Genomic DNA, 6,000 nt, shown 5'->3' with positions numbered 1-6,000 from the left:
TGCGGCAGTGGGTGAGGGGTGTAGAGGTAGGCCGCGCTCTGCAAGCTGTGGCCTGTGTGCGTGGTGTGGGGTGCTCTGAGTCAGCGAAATCCGGAGCGACCCTGCATAGTGGCTGAGTTGGGACTTGGTGTACCCTGGTGCATTCCTTCTTGCTACCTTTTTCCCCTCAAAGTGGAGCTTCCGGGTCCCCTGCACTGCTGGTGACAACCTGCTGCATTTCCCCGGGGATCTTGCGGGTGCCTCGGATTTACATCACCTTCAAGTTGCAACCCATCTAAGACTACGTGGTACTTGTGGCGGCTTATTTAACTCAATTTCAGCTTTATTCTGACAGAATTGGTTGGGGTTGTCAACCCGTACTGCCCCAGGCCTTCAGAGACTGCTGCTTGTTCGCACTTACTTGTGCCTGTTTTGCTGCTGTTCCCCCGTTTCATTTATAGTCCCAGGAGGGAGGTCAGCATGGTGGGCTGCTCCGTCCCGGGCCTACATCTACTGGCTGCTGTTGGTGCACCTCAGGGTTCATACGGTGGAGGAAAATAACCCTCATTTGCGTTGTTCTCTGCTGCCATGGGGCGCACAGACAAAAAGCAGCTTCACCTCACGTTTGAGGCGCGTAAATCCGCCAAGCCACAGCAACGAGCGGCCTCGGACTCCAAGGCGGATACCCCAGGAGAGGGCCCCTCCAAGCTGGAATCAACTTTGCTTGCCATGCAGAAGAGTCTCCAATCCATTGAAGGACATATGGCGCAGTGAATCACAGACTTGACCATATGTCCTCCCAACTGGAGAAACAGAATATGAGGATGGGTGAAATAGAACAGCGCGTCTCCACAAACGAGGATGGCCTGAGCGAGGAGGCGGGCAAGTCTCTCCACATGGAAAAGGTGTTAGCGCTTATTCAAGCGAAGAATGAAGATTTGGAGGCCAGGTCACGCCGCAACAACATCCGCATCGCGAGCCTACCGGAGTCCACCAATACTGGCAGAATGGAGACCTTCATTGAATCCCTGATCAAGGACATATTCAGCTCTGACAACCTATCTCCTATGTTCATATTAGAGCGGGCCCACCGTACTCTGGCTGCGAGACCAGTGCCAGGTGCCCGACCGCATCCTATAATAGCACGCCTATTGAACTACCGTGACCGGGATGTCATCTTGAGGCTCACTATAGAGAAGGGCGCAATTAACCACCAAGGGAACGCTCTGTCTTTCTTCCCTGACTTTACCCTGGATTCTGGTCCATTAGAGGGTCAAGTCTCAAATCCACGAATAGTGTTAAGTCTCTCTCCCTACTAATCTGGTACCAAGAACCTTGGGGCGTGTGGAGGGTTATTCCCGCCTTCTTGCACCTCCCCGGTTACCCGAGCTCCAATGTTGGCCACTTATAGGACTAAGCTTAGTAATTCTCACTGGTTCACCCCCCGGGGATAATCACGCTACCTGCATACATTGCAATCCTCAATCACCCAGTCCAACTGCCTTGTAGGGACGGCACCACACTTTGGAAAGAACATGTTGATGCAATGCCTATCGATGTTTGCTTGTAAATCTTTAGACATTTCTTCTACTTGATAAGCCACCTCCTGTCACGTGGGAGGTTCATAGCACACTGGTGCTCCCCCCTTTGGGTGCTCCCCCCAAAAAGTTCTGCATCTTTTGTTCTCTATGTTGGGTATTGTTAATGCCGGGTGGGATGGCTTTGTCAAGTTTAGGTCACTGAAGTGGATGGTGGATGTGGGGGGTGGCTTGGGGGGGGTCAATGGGCACTTCTTTATTATAATTTCATTGTACCTCTTCGGTCTGGCTCCAACACTATCTCTCACACTACTAATTACTTCTGACTCTACAAGTTCATGGGCAGTAATATAAAGTTCCTTACCTGGAATGTGTGCAGCTTGAATAGTCCTAAAAAGATACAGTCTGTGCTAGTGCAGTTAGACAGACTGGACAGTCAGGTGGCGTTCTTGCAAGTGACGCATCTTACACTTCAGTCGGAGAAGAATGTTGGTGCCCGCTGGGCTGGGCTGTGGGTTGCCTCCTCTTACTCCTCTTACACTCGGGGAGTGATGGTTTTGGTGAAGAGAGGGGTCCCATTCACTGTGCTCCACATGGAAATGGATACACGAAGCAGGGTGGCGTTGGTCCATGGTCATCTTGGGGGGTGGGGGGGGGGGGGAGTCCTCTTAGTGAATATCTATGGCCCAAATTTTGACGATCCCTCCTTTTTCACAGATGTTTGGTGCCGCATCTCAAAATGTCCTTCGGCTGAATTGCTCTGGGGTGGCAACTTTAATGCCTGCTTAGATGGACAACTTGGCAGACAGGGAAGTGGTGCAACGCGACATAGCCTGGCGTCTGAGGCGCTATTGGGTTTTCTAGATGCAGGGGCTATACAGGATATTTGGCGCATTCGGCACCCGGGAATCCGCGAAAGCACATTTTTATCTACGGGGCATGGCACATGGTCCCACTTGGACTATTGGCTCCTTTCAGAAATAGTATGCACATGGGTTGTGGATGTTCGCCACCTGGCCACAACGTTATCGGATCACTCCACCGTGCTCTTAGAGATGCATGCTCCCACCTGTCAGCGCCCCTGTTTAAATGGTGACTGCAGCCCTCCTCATTTATGGACCAGGTGTTCAGGTGCACAGCGGGCGCTGTCATTAGTGATTTTTTTTTTTTAAGAAAACGCTAGGTCAATAGAAAGTCCTAGGACCCTGTGGGAGGCATATAAAGTAATTATCAGGGGTATCTGCATGGGAGTGCAGGCAGGGGTTCTAAAAAACCTATGACGTCGGATGCATAAACTGGCTGACAATATCTCCGCTTTAGTGCGCGAATATGCCCAAAACCCAGCCTCAACTATATAGTTGCCATACGTGAGTTGGTAACGGAATAGAACGACACAGCGGATCAGGAACTAGTGCATAGGTCACATCACTTTACTGCGTGTTACTATGGGAAGGGGGATGTCCCAGTCGTTTGCTTGCTCAGAAACTTGCTGCACCACGGACTCAGGACTAGATCACAGAAATGCTAGACTCTGGAGGAATAGCGCACTATACCTCCCGTGAAATCAGTGAGGTGGTGCTGGACTTCTACTCCAATCTCTATGGAGAGCCGGGCATGTGTCGGCTACCGACATCAATGATTGCTTAGATGATGTTGCATTAGGCTAGCTGTCTCTTAACCAACGCGAATACCTCACTCAGCCCTTTGACGTGGAAGAAGTGAAATTGGCCATTATGTTGCTGTCCACCTGCAAGGCTGCAGGCCCGGACGGACTCCCCAGTGAGTTTTACAAGGCTTACGCTGATGATCTGGCACCCAGGCTCTTGGATGTCTTTGGGGGAAGCGTATGACAGTGGTACTCTCCTCCCCCATGCTAAAAGAGGCCCTTCAGGTTATGCTCCTTAAGCCTGACAAGCCTGCTAACCGGTGCGACTCCTACCGCCCACTCTCCATCATAAATATTGATGACAACATTTTTGCAAAAATGATTGCCAGTAGGCTTCAACCCCTTATCCCTAACCTGGTCCTCCCGGATCAGTCGGGTTTTGTCCCTGCCCGGTCTACGGCGCACAATTTACGTACGGTCTTCTCCACCCTACATTACTTTGAGGCTGATTTTCAAGCGGTTGCTGTTACATGATGCAGCAAAAGCATTTGATTCCCTGTAGTGGGAGTTTATGTCCACTGTCCTACGTAGAATGGGGCTACCCCCCTTTCTCTTGAAGTGGATACACCTCTTATAAGGGGCACCAGCGGCGCAGGTCCAGGTCAGTGGCTGGGTATCTACTGCGTTCCCCATTCGGCGAGGCACCCGGCAGGGCTGCCCCCTATCACTGATGCTTTTCGCGCTGGCTTGCAAGCTCCGCCAAAGTCACATACAAGCAGCACTACGATTTAAACAGCACACATTGGTAGTCTCGATGTATGCCGATGACATGCTTCTGTATGTCTGGGATCCTGCAACATTTCTCCCAGAATTGCTTCGTGAATATATAAAATTTGAACGCTTCTCAGGGCTCGGCATAAACTGGGCGAAATCTACAGTGTTTCCTCTCACGGCTGGTACGCAATAAGTCGAGCTAGACTTCCCACTAACATGGTCAACTGAGCCAGTAAAGTATTTAGGGGTATGGCTTCACAGAGACCCTGAGGTAGTTGTCTCCGAGAATTATGTCCGGGCCCTGATCCAAATCACTGAATGAGCAGTGCTGTTGTATTCCGCTTTAGTTATCCGTATATAGGTTTTCCTGATACATGTCCTAATATAGGCACAATTCGTATTGCCCTTATATGGGCATAAGATCCCAGTCCCTATTTAGGCATTAGCCATGCTATCCAAATACAGACATGGTCACCTACATCCGTCCACCCCAACGTCACAACGAGTTCTTCGAAACCAGACACTTAAGCTGTTGGGAGTTTCCCTAGCCCAGGATTATTGATTTCTCCAAGAACTCATTTATTATGCATGAACCGCTATTCCCTAAGGGTTCATTTCTGACGTCTTCCTCTGCCCGACTTTACATCAATGCTAACATTCCAAGGCACCTACCAGGTATAAATATACCTTCCCTTGCCCAAGCAAGTAGGAGGAGACCTCAACTTTAGAGGAGCCCGTGTCCCGGCCCGACGCACTGACAAGATGCTGTCATCCCTGCTCGCAGAGAATGCAGTTTCCAGTGTTCTGACTCCCTTCGTGGGGTGTTAGAGTTCGAGACCGAGAAAGAGATTCCCACCTCTCTCATTCTCAAGGTATGAAGCTGACTAGAACCTAGAGGGACTCTTGGCATACAATCTTGGCATACAAACTTGGCATACAAACTATAGCCTGCCATACTATAGCCTATAGCACCGACTTCTTACCTTGTACTACACTTAGGTACACTGGGGTAGAACTAGTTAGAGAAGCATCTTATGAGTCTCGCATCTTTTAGCGTATGTTATTCATGTATATGAATATATGTGTCATAGCTAAAAGATAATGCTAGCGCAGTATTATTTCTTCCTACTGCTTACGCTGTACATAATATATCTCACATACTGTCTTATGATTGTAACAGCTCGTATCTCTTACACGAGAAATAAGACTGTTCAATAAATCGTTTTTATTGAAACGCCCGTCTATTCTTTCTGTGTAACTCTGAAGAAACTAAGCATGCACGATTAGCTGAGTGAAACTGTTATCTATTGTTTCCACGATTCTGAGAGTGTTCCGATTCTAAAGGGAAACAAGGTTGTCATGCTTATGCGGTTGCCAGAAACTACTCCCTTCTTGTTCACATGGAGTTTCTAGTGGCCTCTGAGTTAGCTGGCACACAAAGTAATTAAGTGTAATATACTTGATAGGGGCATACTGACCTCAGTCCTATGCCAAACCTATAGTGTATATTATTCCAATGAGCAGAGCCTATTAGGGAAATAAAAACTACACTACAGCGCAATGGGCCAACCTCCCGCTCTCTTTAGCGGATCACATTGCGGTAGTCAAAATGACAATTTTGCCCAAACTTCTATACTTGTTCATTAATTTCCCCATTCGCCTCAATCTTGCGTTGTTTAACTCATTTCAGTCAGCACTGCTCTCCTTTGTGTGGGGTGGCAAGAAGCCCCGATATAGCTGGGAGGTGTTGGTATTGTCGTTTGAGAGGGGAGGCTTTGAAGCCCCACATATGCGCTGATACTATCTCTGCGCACAGGCCCAGTATGTACATTATAGGTTCTACCCACAACGATTCCAGCCGCATGTAGCTATTGAAGCTGACGCAGTCCTCCCGATGGCCCTGGCTAGGACCACCTTGTATAGTGGGGGTGGTGGACCAAGAATTGAAATGAACTCCGCACTTTGCACGGCATGGGCATGGAAGACGCTGGCGAAGTGTACACAATTGCAGTATCTCTATGCCCCAAGGTTACCGCTTTCTGCGCACCCAGAGATCTCAGCTGCAAAAGAGCCGGCTGCTTTTAAAGCATTGGGTGCGGTGGG

This window comes from Lissotriton helveticus, chromosome 9 (genome assembly GCF_964261635.1).
Source record: "Lissotriton helveticus chromosome 9, aLisHel1.1, whole genome shotgun sequence".
NCBI classification, from domain to species: Eukaryota; Metazoa; Chordata; class Amphibia; order Caudata; family Salamandridae; genus Lissotriton; species Lissotriton helveticus.
Note: the sequence above shows the minus strand (reverse complement) of the source record.